A 15,344-nucleotide genomic window follows, 5' to 3' on the forward strand; every position below is an offset into this window, starting at 1 on the left:
CAGGATAGGGAAAGAGTGAGCAAGGACATTGCCTGAGGTAAAACCTTGGCCTCATCCATCGGATGGACCCTGGAGCAGCGCTGTCCAATAGATATTACTGCAGTGATGGGCATGTTCTGTATAGTTGGCACTGTCCAGTCCAGTGACCACTAGCTATCTCTGGCCATTGAGTGTTTGAAATATGGCAAGCTGACGAACTGAATTTTGAATTTACATAGCTACCTATGGCTAATGGCTACCATATCAGATAATGTAGTTCTGGGGTATAAACCTCACGACAAAATTGAGGGGAGGAGGCTGGCCCCTTGTGCCGTCATTGGCAATGGGCCACCCTGGCCTTGGTGGGAGGGTGGGGCAGGCACAATTTCCCAGGCAAGGCTAGCAGGACTTCACAGAGTGGAGGGGGGTGTGCACTGGCCAAGTAAAGGGGAAGGAGCGCACCAGAGTGCCCACTACAGGTCATTCTCACCTGGGCCATCCTGCCATCCTATTTTCATCCAACTTCATAGTTTTCTCCAAGAACTGAATTTTAACCATAAAATAACTCAAAGCTGACAATTGGCTACGTACCTCATACAGCAGAATGGCCTTCCTAACCCTCCACCCCCACCCGGAGCTGTTGCTTCCTCTCCCCACCCCACTCTCAAATCTCTACGGGCAATTCTTCTACTGGTTTGGGAGTTTCAAGAGGAGGGTGACGATCTTTTGCATAAGAACACAGAAGGAATTTTTCTGTAGACTTATGATTTTTAGCTGTTTCAGCCACAGAGCGGAAATGTTTTGATTTTACAATCTCTCCTATAATCTTAGAGACAGCTAGCCCAACAGCGCTAAAAAATGAGAAAAGAACAAAAACAACTTTGCCTTTTCTACACTGACATGTCTTAGATATGAAGTTATAAATGAGGAAACCCGGGCTCATGTTTTATTTATACCTATTGCACATGATTTATGGTGTTGATACACCCATTCAGCTTAATTTATGCAGAAATTAACATTGGTAGAGATTAATTTTGAATCTATGGCACCTTCCTAAAGTATATTATCTTTATTCATAATCTTGGCTTGCAGATAGAGATGATAGTGAATAAAAAAAAGAAGTAAAATAAAAACAAGACCATAAATAAAAAAAAGAAATAAAGCCCTTAAAATGAGGATAACAAGTTGTTTTTTAAATTTGGATACCTTGGAGTTCACTGACACAGCCAGAATTTAGAATTAATCTAACTGTCCTTTCCATTGAGTTAAGCATTTCAGTAGAGAGTTTCATGTGAAAAGTCATAAAAGAGAAGAAAATAAAAACAAGACCTTGCACATATTAATATATTTATTATTTATTTGTGGGTTTTTTTTAGAGAGTAGAAGGGAAAAGGAGAGAAAGAAAAAGAAACATCAATGTAAGAGAAAACATTGAGCCCTCGCCGGTTTGGCTCAGTGGATAGAGTGTTGGCCTGCAGACTGAAGGGTCCTGGGTTCAATTCTGGCCAAGGGCACATACCTGGGTTTTAGGCTTGAGTGGGGGCATGCAGGAGGCAGCAGATCAATGGTTCTCTCTCATGATGTTTCTATCTCTTTCTCCCTCTCCCTTCCTCTCTGAAATGAATAAAAATATATTTTTTAAAAAAGAAACATTGATTGTTGCCTCCTGCATGCACCCCAACCAGGGATCAAACCGCAATCCTGGCATCTGCCCCTACCTGTATCTGCAACTCCTGGGTGCATGGGATGACGCTCCAACCAACTGAGCCACACTGTCCAGGGTACATATTAATATTTAGTAATAATAAATTAAAAACTCTGAAATATTAACCAGTATTATATCTATGTTACCTATGTCACATCTATACAGACTACCAGGCAAGTGTGTGTGTGTGTGTGTGTGTGTGTGTGTGTGTGTGTGTGTGTGTTGGGAGAGGAGAGGGTGGGAGGGGAGAAAGATAGCTGTGTCAAAAAAAATCAAAGGGGGAGAACCAAGATGGCGGCATAGGTTAACGCCGGAGTTTGCTGCCTTGAACAACTACTTCAAAAGTGAAACTAAAAGACGGAACGGACATCACCCAGAACCACAGGAACGCTGGCTGAGTGGAAGTCCTACAACTAGGAGGAAAGAGAAACGCATACGGACACTCAGAGGAGGCACAGTGCTGAAGTCAAATTCTGAGGTGTGGAGTGCGCGGAGCGGGCTGGCGGCGGAGAGCGCGGTTGGTGTTTTCAATCGGGAGGGAGTCGCAGACTCTGAGCTCCAGATCCGGGCGAGTCTTTAGGGACCCAGACTCAAACGGGAGAAGCGGGACTGTCTGGCTTCGGTCAGAGCGAGTGCAGCTTTCTCTCCGAGGTTTGCAGCGGTCGCTGGGACTCAGAGAGGCAGAGCCCCTGGGGACAGGACTGAGAGCCGCCATAACTGCTCTCTCCGGCCCACCTTGTTGATCCTGTGCGACCCGCCCCGACCAAGCCCTGCACAGAGGCATTTGCCGGATAGCCTCAGGCAAAGGCTAGATTAGCACCTCCCTAGAGGACAGAAGTTCTCTCACTGCAGACACAGCTGATTCTCATAGCCACTTGGCCTGGAGGTCAAACCCTCCCTGGTATTAGCTACAACAATCAAGGCTTAACTACAAGACTGTGCACAAAGACCACTAGGGGGTGCACCAAGGAAGCATAACAAAATGCGGAGACAAAGAAACAGGACAAAATTGTCAATGGAAGATATAGAGTTCAGAACCACACTTTTAAGGTCTCTCAAGAATTGTTTAGAAGCCGCCGATAAACTTAATGAGATCTACAAGAAAACTAATGAGACCCTCGATGCTATGTTGGGGAACCAACTAGAAATTAAGCATACACGGACTGAAATAACGAATACTATACAGACTCCCGACAGCAGACCAGAGGAGCGCAAGAATCAAGTCAATGATTTGAAATGCGAGGAAGCAAAAAACACCCAACCGGAGGGGCGGAATGAAAAAAGAATCCAAAAATGCGAGGATAGTGTAAGGAGCCTCTGGGACAGCTTCAAGCATACCAACATCAGAATTATAGGGGTGCTAGAAGATGAGAGAGAGCAAGATATTGAAAACCTATTTGAAGAAATAATGACAGAAAACTTCCCCCACCTGGTGAAAGAAATGGACTTTCAGGTCCAAGAAGCACGGAGAACCCCAAACAAAAGGATTCCAAAGAGGACCACACCAAGACACATCATAATTAAAATGCCAAGAGCAAAAGACAAAGAGAGAATCTTAAAAGCAGCAAGAGAAAGAAACTCAGTTACCTACAAGGGAATACCCATACGACTGTCAGCTGATTTCTCAACAGAAACTTTGCAGGCCAGAAGGGAGTGGCAAGAAATACTCAAAGTGATGAATACCAAGAACCTACAACCAAGATTACTTTATCCAGCAAAGCTATCATTCAGAATTGAAGGTCAGATAAAGAGCTTCACAGATAAGGAAAAGCTAAAGGAGTTCATCACCACCAAACCAGGATTATATGAAATGCTGAAAGGTATCCTTTAAGAAGAGGAAGAGGAAGAAAAAGGTAAAGATACAAATTATGAACAACAAATATGCATCTATCAACAAGTGAATCTAAGAATCAAGTGAATAAATAATCTGATGAACAGAATGAACTGGTGATTATAATAGAATCAGGGACATGGAAAGGGAATGGACTGACTATACTTGGGGGGAAAAGGGGTGTGGGAGATGCGGGAAGAGACTGGACAAATATCCTGCACCTATGGATGAGGACAGTGGGTGGGGAGTGAGGGCGGAGGGTGGGGCGTGAACTGGGAGGAGGGGAGTTATGGGGGGGAAAAAAGAGGAACAAATGTAATAATCTGAACAATAAAGATTTAATTAAAAAAAAATCAAAGGGAAACACAAAATACAGCTTTGAGCCTCTTGACCAGGGGTCCTCAAACTACGGCCCGCGGGCCACATGCAAATACAAATATTGTATTTGTTCCTGTTTTGTTTTTTTACTTCAAAATAAGATATGTGCAGTGTGCATAGGAATTTGTTCATAGTTTTTTTTTAAACTATAGTCCGGCCCTCCAACGGTCTGAGGGACAGTGAACTGGCCCCCTGTTTAAAAAGTCTGAGGACCCCTGCTCTTGACAGTCAAAGGAAACAGGGAACATAGACCTCATGCCTAATACAAGAAAACATACTACTTTGCCGAGAGGAACTAATTTTGTTTTTGTTTCAGACTATTGTCTTTATTTTAAAAAGAAAGCTTTCTTTATTAAAAAACAAATCAATAATATTGTAGACGTCCTTTTTTCTGATGCTTTTTTAAGACCCCCCAACCCTGTATTGCCTTACATCCGTTTCACTCCCTGACAGCTAGCTGCCTGTGTTCGTGACCCGTGGTCCTGGGGATGCTGTTCAGAGTTTATCTACTCCCCCCCTCCTCCCCACCCTCACCCCCAGCCTCTTCCTGCTGAAGCCTTGGCCAGTCAGAGTGCCTCAGGCGGGCAGAGGAGACCCAGTGAGTGTCCCTCCCCCACTTCCCATGCAGATGACACTCTCCCCACAGCTATTTGGTTTCCCTGACGTTCCCCAGCCCCCAGGCACTGTCGTCCCCCCAGCAGCCAGCCTGGGCCCAGAGCGCCAGGCCATCTCTAGTGATGGGCTAGGGGTGCCCCAGGAGGGTGATGGAGGAGAGGGCACCCAAGAGGTCTCCCTCACAGATGGGGTCTTGTCTGTCAGTTTTTACTTGTAAAAAGGTAGGGGCATTCTACCTGGCCATGCGTTTTGCTGGACAAAAGCAGAGAGTGTAATTTTTTTTAAAAAAATATATTTGTATTGATTTCAGAGAGGAAGGGAGAGGGAGAGAGAGGAACATAAATGATGAGAGAGAATCAAGGATCGGCTGCCTCCTGCACGCCCCACGCTGGGGATGGAGCCTGCAACCCCGGCATGTGCCCTTGGCAGGAATCAAACCCGGGACTCTGCAGTCCACAGGTGGGCACGCTATCCACTGAGCCAAACCCGCTAGGGCCAGGGGGTATAAGCCATCTGATAGATCCTGCCTTCCCCCAACTGGTGGGCGGAGTATGACGTAACCTGCAGCCCAGAAACACCTGAGTGACTAACCATGTACCTTATATGGACTATACATTGGACCACCAATCCACACCTGCCAAATACCCTAAGCCCTTGTCCTATATGGACAATGCAGTGAGCCACCAATCAGTGTGCCCCCAGTACACTAAGCCCCTACCCCTTCCCATTCCGCCCCTCAAAAGGCTGCCCACCCCTGCACGTTCTGCTGTCCTTCCCTTTGGAGACAGCCCGGCAGGGGCGTCTCCTCTAATAAAGCCTGTAGTCCTGGTTTTCGGCCTCTGTCTGATTTTTCACCTTCCAGACTGGTTCATCTGTTTAGTCCATTCTCAATCTCGGCCTCTAGACTCAGCCAGAGGGGATGATTCCAATTGGCTTCCAGTGGTTCTCAACCTTCCTAATGCCGGGACCCTTTAATACAGTTCCTCATGTTGTGGTGACCCCCAATTCATTGTTACAAATTGAACATAATTAAAGCATAGTGATTAATCACAAAAACGATATGTAGTTATCTATGTGTTTTCCGATGGTCTTAGGCGACCCTTGTGAAAGGGTCGTTCCACCCCCAAAGGGGTCGCGACCCACAGGTTGAGAACCGCTGGCTTAAACGGAGTCCTTGCGGGGGTGGGGGTGGGGGTGGGGGTGGGGTGCGGGGGATGGGGGGAGCGCCCCTTTCCTGCGGCCAGCAGCCGCCAGAGCAGCGCGGGGCGGGGGCGGTCGGTGCGGGTCAGGTGCGAGCCCTGCTGGGAGCTTCCTGCCAAGGAGGGATGGCTGGCCCCTGACAGCGCTCGCTCTCGGGTAAGAAGCAGGTGGTCACGCGCCTGGACACGGAGGTTCGCGGCCCCGCTCAGAACGGTGCCAAGTGCAGCCTCAAGGGCAGCGTGTCGGGAGGTTCGGACTGGAAACGGCGTCGCTTTACGCTGCCGTTCTCCTTTCAGGCTCTTCCTCGGGCCTCGCCATGGCGCCCTGCCCCGTCCTTTCCCTCCCCGGGGCACACACGCAGGTTGGCGATGCTTCTCGCTTGCGGACTGAGCAGAGCCGAGTGCATTCGGTGTGACCGACGGCCTAGCTCCGGCTCCGCGGCATGTGCTCGCTGCGGAGGAGAGCACGCCAGGAAAAGCCGCTGCCCCGAAGGGCCGGCCTGTCTCGGGGCAATGGCTCACTTTTGTCCACCCTGGGCCTGACGGAGTAGGTTACTGAAGGGCCGGCCCTGCGGTGGGAAGCCCGCCCCGCAGCAGCCCTGCCCCGGCCCCTCCCGGCCTCCTCCGCCCACCAGGCTCAGCGGCGCAGGCCCCCACGGTCTCCTCTCAATTCCTGACCCTCCCCCGCCCCCCTGAGGTTCTCCCCGGCTCCAGCCCCTGGGCTCCCGGCCGCTGAAACAAAACCGCAGGGAAACCTGCTCAGCTCTCTGCACCGTGCTGGAAGCCCTCCTCAGCCAGGGGCCACCCCTTCATCTCGGGTCAGGGGCTGCTGGAGCCACCGGGCGCAGAAGCCTGAGTCATGGCCCTGGCCAACAGGAGGCCAAAGTCTGCATCCAGAAGGAAGGAGCAGGTTCAGGCCCAGCCCAAAGCCGCCTGTTTCCTGGGAGCAACCTCCCATCTCAGACTTCCCGGGGCATCCTGCTCCAAGCGTCCCTATGTTGGGAGCTCTGAAGGTCCCCTGCCGTTATTGGAGCACGTGTTCTCACTGTGCTGGGCGGGCGGAGAGGTTGGGAAACATGTAGGTTAGGAGCTGACAGAAATCCAGGTCGCAGTTCAGAGTGTGCCTGGGCGCCCAGCCCCACTGTTAGGGCACTGGGCTACTTAGAAGGGCCGCGGGCCGGGACAGCAGCATCCGCTCAGCCCATTCGCAGTCTCGGCCATTGCACAGAAATGGGGCTCTGAGGAGTGTAGGAGGAAGACGCCCAGCAGGACGTGGAGCTGGGAGCACTAGGAGGGCCAGGAGCCTCTGGCAGGATTGCGTTGGAGCGATTCACAGGCAGAGGCCCTCCCCGGGGGCCTGGGGACCTGGGAGAGAGGCTAAGAGGGAAGGGAGGCCCAGCAAAAGGGAGGACTAGGATAAGCTGTGCCTGTTAAGTCATCCTTAACCCCTGGGATTCAACTTTTCATCAGGAATTAAAACTCTTACCACAAACAAGTGACCTCAGACTTGGATACCGATGATGAGACACATTGGCCAGGGCCATTGGCCAGTTCTTAGCAGTCTTACTGGCATGGGTGTTTGAAGATGAACTGTGCCCCAAAGGGTTTGGCAATCTGGCCCCAGTCCACCTTTCCCAGTTCATCTTTCCCACCTTCCCATCAACCCCTTGCTCTTTTCTTAAAATTATTTTTTATTGATTTCAGAGAGGAAGGGAGAGGGATAGAGAGAGAAACATCAACGACAAGAGAGAATCACTGATTGGCTGCCTCCTGCACAGCCCCAGACTGGGATGGAGCCCACAACCCTGACATGTGCCCTGACCTGGAATTGGACCGTGACCTCCTGGTTCATATAGGTCGATGCTCAACCACTGAGTTACGTCGGCAGGGCAGCCCCTTGCTCTTGTCCTTGGGAACTCTTCCTGTTCCCATGCACACCTGCACGCGCACTGCTGTGCTGAGAGCGTTGTCATGCCTGAGACAAGTCCCTCTGGAAATTTCTACTTTGGAAATTTCTTGTTATCTATTCTTCATGTTTCCCTTTGGGTTCCTTCTATCATGATTTTTCTAACTCCCCAGACAAAATTAATCCAATCCTCCTCTGAACTTTCATTTTTATGCTACTTTAGCATATGCAGAATTATAATTATTCTTCATTGCTATTGTTCTGCTAGATCACGTATGCTTTAACCAGGGAGACCAAAGTTAAATTGAGCTGCCTTGTCCTTCATTAAACTAAATAAACAGTCTGAGATATGCTAGTGCTCTCTCAGTATTTGGCAGGAGGGGAGAGAAGGGGGGTAGAGACACTCTATCTCTGCTATCAAGGTTGCATGTTGGCATACACACACACTAATTTAAAAATACTTGTGTGTATACACACATACACACATATATAGATGTATAAAGATACTTACTATGTACCATGTATGTGCTAAGCAATTTTACAGGGACATTTTTATTTAATCCTCACAAGGCAGGAAATAGTACTGCCTCTATTTTAGAGGTGAGGAAATAGAAACCATTAAGGATTTAAGTAATTTGACCAATGTTATATAGATAGTGATAGATATAAATTTAAGTTCAGATAGTCTGGCTCCAGAGCCCAAGACTTAATCTGTTATTATTTACTAGAGACCCGGTGCACAAAATTCATGCACTGGGGTGGGGGCCTGGGTACCTGGGATAGAGGCTAAGAGGGAAGGGAGACCCAGCAAAAGGGAGGACTAGGATAAGCTGTGCCTGTTAAGTCATCCTTAACCCCTGGGATTTAACTTTTCATCAGGAATTAAAACTCTTACCACAAACAAATGACCTCAGCCTGGCCTGTTCCCTCTCACAGTCCAGGAGCCCTCGGGGGATGTTCCACTGATGGCTGCAGAGAGCAGGCCTAAGCTGTCAGTTGGACATCCTTAGCGCTGCTGCAGAGGTGGGAGAGACTCCTGCTGTGGCAGCTGCACTCGCCAGCCATGAGCCCAGCTTCTGGCTGAGCAGTACTCCCCCTGTGGGAGCGCACTAACCACCAGGGGGCAGCTCCTGCATTGAGTGTCTGCCCCTGGTGGTCAGTACGCATCATAGTGACCAGTCATTCTGCTGTTTGGTCGATTTTTATTATATAGGATTTTATTATACAGGATTTTATTTTATTATATAGGATTACCTCCCTTAATCACACCTGCAATGGGCAGCTGTCATTTCCTTAGCTGCCTGTCTCCCACTTTAGAAGCTGGAAAATCCAGACATTGTCACAGCCTCCCTTGCAGCTAGGAAGTAGGCATGTGGCTCAGGCTTGACTAAACAGATGTACCTGCTAGTGACTTTGGCTTGGGAGCTGGTGACATAAAGAGGCAGAGCCAGTGGGGAATCCAGAGGAACCAAGGTGATGGCAACAGGAGCAGCATCTCCCAAAGCTCAGTGCCTGTGTCTGCTGGGCAACCTGAAGCATGCATTGTTCAGTGGTAGGGGCAGTGGTGGTGGTTCCCTCACTAGAGGCGTTAGGTGGTATGCCTTTGGCTGGGTTCTACCTGCTGCCCAGTTTTCCTTCTAAGGTCTCTTTTCTAGCCTGGTCTCAAGAATGTTGAACTATTCAACAACAAACACTTTTTTTCTGCTTAATCAGCCAGTTAGTTTCTGGTGCTTGCAGCTAACAACCCCAGCTGCTATAATATTGAATACAAGTTGACCCTCACGTACATCATTCCTACCTAGAAGAGAAAACACATATATACCCAGAATTTTATCAAAGTTCAACAGAGTGAAGGTGGTAGATTGTGTATCACTGGGAATGCCTTCTAGCTCACCTATGTTACTAACTATTTATGATTTATATTGCTGTTTGCATGGGTGATTACAAGACTTTTCAATATGTTGCAAAACTACTATCCAGACATGGATTTTCACCTTGCAAGTGGAATTTGATCTCCAAGTCTAGCTCTGGGCTTTAACATTTTTGTAATGAATTTGGCTTTTACTTTACTAAATCTTGCCTGCTCATTACAGGCAAAACGGCTTCCCAAAATTGTAGTATTTAAAAAACTAAGATCACAGAGACAGTTGAATTGCTGAATTATGTAATATAATCTGACTCATTAGAGCCTTAGCTTCTGAGATGGAAAAGATATGATAGCTTAAATAAAGGTTATCGATAAATTCCAAGATGAAATTCACTTTGAAGAGAATGAAATGTGGTCAGCGGGGTAACTAATCTCTGTGGCCTAATGCTATGAGGGAGTCAAGTTTACAGTTTGACCCAAGGTTTATAATTACAAGGCATCTCTGAACTTCTGGAAGAAGCTCCTGAATCAGATGGCCAAGTGGTCTACTGAGATGTCAGATAATAGATAGGAATAAACCTTACAGAAGCCAGGGGTTTGACCTTGGTAAGTCTAGACATGCTAACCTGATTATCATCACTCTAATCAGATTATGAAGTAAACACACACTCTACAAAGCAAAGAATCTCATGAGGTTGTTATTTAGAAAACGATGACAAGCTGCTTTCTATCTCTGTTGAGGACTCGGCCAGAAGGAATGGGCTGGTTTGCAGCATAAGACATTCTTGGTTAGATCAATGGCTCCCAACCAGGGGTGAATTGGCAGTGACGGTAAGGGGTGGAAAGGGAGGGCCTAAACATCCTATAGGGGACAAACCCCCACCACAAAAAGTTATCTGGCATCCAAAATGTCAGTGGTGCCAAGGGTGAGAAACCTCAGGTTAGATGCAAGTAAGGAATTTCTGAATCTGGAGTTACATAAATATCGGAATGGGTTTACGGGTCCAGGGCTAGTGTGAGGTGAGGAAAGCACTTGACTTTGCCCTGAACTTCAGGATTCCAGATAAATGACATTTTAAAAAATCAAAATCAACGCAAAAAATCCTTTATGAACAACATATCAAAATTTTAAGTAAAGGCAGCATCAACAGAGATGGGGTTTGGGTGGGGGAAGTGAAAATATTATTTATCTTGATTACTAAGGTTTGGGATATCTCCCCTCCCCCCTCCCTCCCCCCTAAATTTTGTGCCAGAAGCAAGTGCCTCCATCCCCTCACCCTAGTCCTGGCCTGTTGGATTATGCAGTATGGAATCATTTCAGCTAAAAGGTGATTTCTTGTGATTATTACTAAACTGGGGTAATTAAACCTAGTGAAGGCAAATGAGAAGGTCTTTTCCAGCTCTAGACTTTTAGGTTTTTGTGACCATCTTAAGGAAGTGACCCCCGTGTTAACTGCATAGAATTTCCCTAACATGGATTTTTCACTTCTCTGATTTATAGCCTGACTTGATTGGCCAATAACATCTTCATTGTGAAGGGTAATATATGAATGGCTTCCTAAAGAAATATGTGGCTTTAACTGTGGTCTTTACAGCACTCTTCTATTATAACTCATACTTCCAGAAAAAAGAACCACGGTGTGACTTCTCCACTTTACTTAGCAAGTAAACTAGTCCCACTTCGTTGATATTGACATTATTCCACATGACTTGCCCCATTTGCCCCCCAAATGCCTTCAATGGAATTTTTTAGGGAGGTATGTGAAACATTTTTTCTTCTAATAGGGTTAGGGAAATCGTCTGTCTTTATCTAATTACTAGGTTTATGCATGCGGATACAGAGTACTTACAGCATAATGCTGACCCCATCAGAGATGTCAGATGAAAGATTCAAAAATAATTTACTATCCTGAGCAGGGCAAGATAGACAGTTATAAAAAATTATAGCAATATTACTAATTAGGAGAAATGTGGTCTTGGATCCATATCAGAACAAACACTCTAGCTATTATAGATCGCCCTCCATTAATTTCCCGGTTTCCGTCTATGCAAGGCTACCCCGTTAGAGGACCTGCATTCATTCAGCAAATGCACTTGTGCATAAAGTAACTGGATATGGGACCCACCACTCCCCCACATCCTGCCACTTAATCTGACATACGCACAATTCTTTTTGATCTATGCTAACCATCTTTATCTCAATGCAGATCTCAGCTTTCTATCTGTTACTTTAAAAAATGCTTTAATCAGAGGGTAGTGACAAGTTGGGTTAAATTATAGGGTTCGGGTTTAGGATTTTTTAAAAATTCTGTTAGAAACAAGGCAACATCACACTTGGACTCCTTCTTCCCAACCTCTTAGTCATTAGTATTTTGATGAGCTATTTTGTGTTTATTTCTTTTTTAAAAAGAACAAAAAGAAAGAAAGAAAAAAAAAAGGACCTAAGTGGTAGATGGGTGGATGAAGAATAATTCTAATTTAATGTGAATGACCAAAGCTAGACATATCCAAATGATTTATTCTCTTTTTTTCCTTATTCATTTCCTTTTTTCTTCTCAGTCCAGAGGTGAATAGAAGTCCATGTATGTCTGCCCACTTACTGCTTGAGCAAAGGTTGCATGCAATTGCCTAGGATTTGCGACTCTGAGCTACTTGGATGTGCCCTTTACTTCACCAAGAGAGGGCAGTGCAGAGTACTAAGTGGAAAGACTTAGGGCAGAAGTTCTGTACCCACCTTGAGGATAATGCATTTTGACCAAGGACACATTATAGGATCTATATTATATTTCCTATTCACAAAATGGTGATGAATATGCTTAAAGGTTCTTCTACAGTAAACCTTCTACGTGAATATCAGGTTTGTGGGCTGCCTACTGTTCTGTGGCAGGAAAGAAACTATGAGCCCTGGAGAATTTCAGTTAGAGTTTCAGAAAGATCAAAAAAGACAAATTGGATGTTTTTTTTGGTCTTGTTTTCTATATTCCTGTCCTCTAAACAGATGTTACTCCACCATTTTATACAATTGTATTAATACTAGAGGGCTGGTGCATGAAAATTCATGCACTGGAGGAGGAGGGTCCCTCAGCCCAGCCTGTCCCCTCTCACAGTCCAGGAGCCCTCAGGGGTGGGAGGTGACCTGGCGATCAGGGGAAGGAGACACCCCCATCACACTTCTGCTGCTGCCACTGCTGGCAGTGCAAGCCTCAGCCGGCTCTGGTTACCTTTGCCTTGGGTCGGCCCTGGGTGGCTGGGGGGCTGAGGAGACTGGGGGACTCCAGAGGTAGGTGTGCGGCAAGGCCAGGCCCGCCTATGGGAGTGGACTGAGGGGACTGAGCACCACCATCTTGAGGCTGTGGGGGCTGCTGTCTTTGAGGGTGTGACAGTCAATTAGCATATTCTCTCCCTATTGGCTGTGGGTGCCACCACCTTTGTGATGAGGTGAGGGTCAATTAGCATATCCCCTCTTTATTAGATAGGATAGACTGAATAAATAAAGGATCAAGTGAGTAAATCAGAGTTCCTTGTCAATAGTAAGTATTCTTTCATCAAACTGTGGTCTTGGTAATACATCAAGTATGGATCATAAAGTAATATGTGTTTCTTACTGTGGTTCGTGCTAATCACAGCTGATAAGAGAGTATCATACAACATTTTTAACAGAATCGTAGAACTACAATTATCCCTTAAAGGACACAGGGGGTTAGCAGTGCTGTGTCTCCCACAGTAGAAAATACATGTATAATTTTTTTTCTCAACGGAGGATATGTTTTTATGGATTTTAGAGAGAAATGGAGAGAGAGAGAGAGAAAGAGAGAGAGAGAGAGAGAGAGAGAGAGAGAGAGAGAGACATCAATGCTAGACAGAATCATTGATCAGTTACTTCCTGTACACACCCTGACCAGGGATTGAACCTGCAACCTAGGTATGTGCCCTGACCAGGAATCGAACTCGCAACCTCTGGTATATGGGATGACACTCCAATCAACTCAGCCACCGGCTAGGGCTCCACATATAACTTTTTACTCTCCACTATCAATCTACAAGTGATAGAAGAGTAGGGGTTGCCTGGACACCAGTAGGGAGATTGACTGGAAAGGGATATGAGTGAACTTTCCAAGAAATGCTTTATAGCTTGATTGGAATGGTCTCACATTTTCCAGAACTAATTGAATCACACAGTTACAAAGAATACATTTCATTGTATTTAAATTATACCTCGATAAAGTTAATTTGGAAAAAAAAATCTTGAGACCTAAAGTACCTTCCCCCTTAGGTGCTCATAATATGTTCTCAGCTTTTGATACTTTTTTACGTGTGGGCAGGCATATACTGGTTTTAGGCCTAAACTTCCTGTTTGGGCCACCTGTGTAGTCCACAAAGGAAAATCATTGTGTTCATTTCCTAGGGCTGTGCTAACGAAGTACCACCAACAGGGTGGCTTAAACAACAGAAATCTGTCTCAACTTCTGGGGCCAGAAGTCCAAGAGCCAGATGTTGGCGGGGTTGGCTCCTTCTGAGGCTGTGGGGGAGAATCTGGTCCATCCTTTCCCCTGCCCTCTGGTGACTTTCCGGCAGTCTTCCATGTTCCTTGGCTTTAGGTACAGCACTCTGATTTCTGCCTTCCCCGGCTGTCTCTGTGTCTATTTCCCCCCATTTTATAAGGACACCAGGCATAGTAGATTAGGGTTCACCCTAATAACCTCATCTTAGCTGGATCATCTTTAAAAAGTCTTATTATCAGATAAGGTCACATTCACAGGCGCTGAGGGTTAGGACTTCAACATCCTTTGGGGGTGAGGGGGCAGGAGGGCACAATTCAACCTGTACCAAGTGTTTACAAATTAATGTAGAGATATGGGATGTGGCCTTATGACTGGTCGTCTCAACTAGTTCACTTTTCTTTAAGCCACAGTCTTTGGAATCTTTGACTGTCTTTTCTGGCTCTTACATTATCTTGATCTAGGCCAAGTTCTACAATGTTAGCATAATTGAATTGATTCAGTTTGAGGCAAACATTTAAACAGAGAAAAGGCAAACATAGGTACTCAATGCTCAACTATACTGTTCATTCATTGATTGGTTTACATTAGGGTAATGTAAATACCACCTAGTCTGAAAACTTGCTTTATCTGAAATAGTATGGCTGCAGCTGCAGCTGCCTTTACCACGTCTATTTTTGAGACCTCTGACACTGTAATATCCCGAACACCCCCCACTGGGGATTGAGCCTGCACCCCGGGCATGTGCCCTTGACTGGAATCAAACTCAGGGCCCTTCAGTCCACAGGTTGACACTCTATCCACTGAGCCAAACTGGCCAAGCCCCTTTATATTTCTTAATTTCGACATAATAGAAAACTCTCACAGAATATTTGGGAAATAGAATAAAAAATTCATCAAAATGTCATTACATTATAGAACTAGGAATTTTTTCTAAAGTTCTTTGCACATTACATTTAGATGTACTTATTGAACAAGACATTTTCTTTTCCTTCATAATATGGATGTACTTCTTCCTGCTAACAACTTTACTAACAACATTTCCGCTCTGTTTTTGTTCAGGGTGAGGAAAATGGTTCCAGGTTTCCTCTTTTATACTGACCAGTTTACACACTTCTTAGTCTTTTCTTTGCATGATAGCAAAAAGGATCAAAATCTAATGGTCAACTAGCCAGTCAACAACTAGACGGGATTATAGTAATGTATCAGGTACTGAAAAAGAGAGGCAGGAAGAGGTCGCTGTCCTTAAGAACCCCAAATCTAGGTGAGGAGTTTACAAATGAAGTGCCAGATCTGAGCGCAGATCAAATTCCCTCCTGCGTTTATCTGCGCATTATACTTTTATGCCACCTGCTCTCAGTTGCT

This window comes from Myotis nattereri (assembly GCF_964212035.1).
Source record: "Myotis nattereri genome assembly, chromosome: 10".
NCBI classification, from domain to species: Eukaryota; Metazoa; Chordata; class Mammalia; order Chiroptera; family Vespertilionidae; genus Myotis; species Myotis nattereri.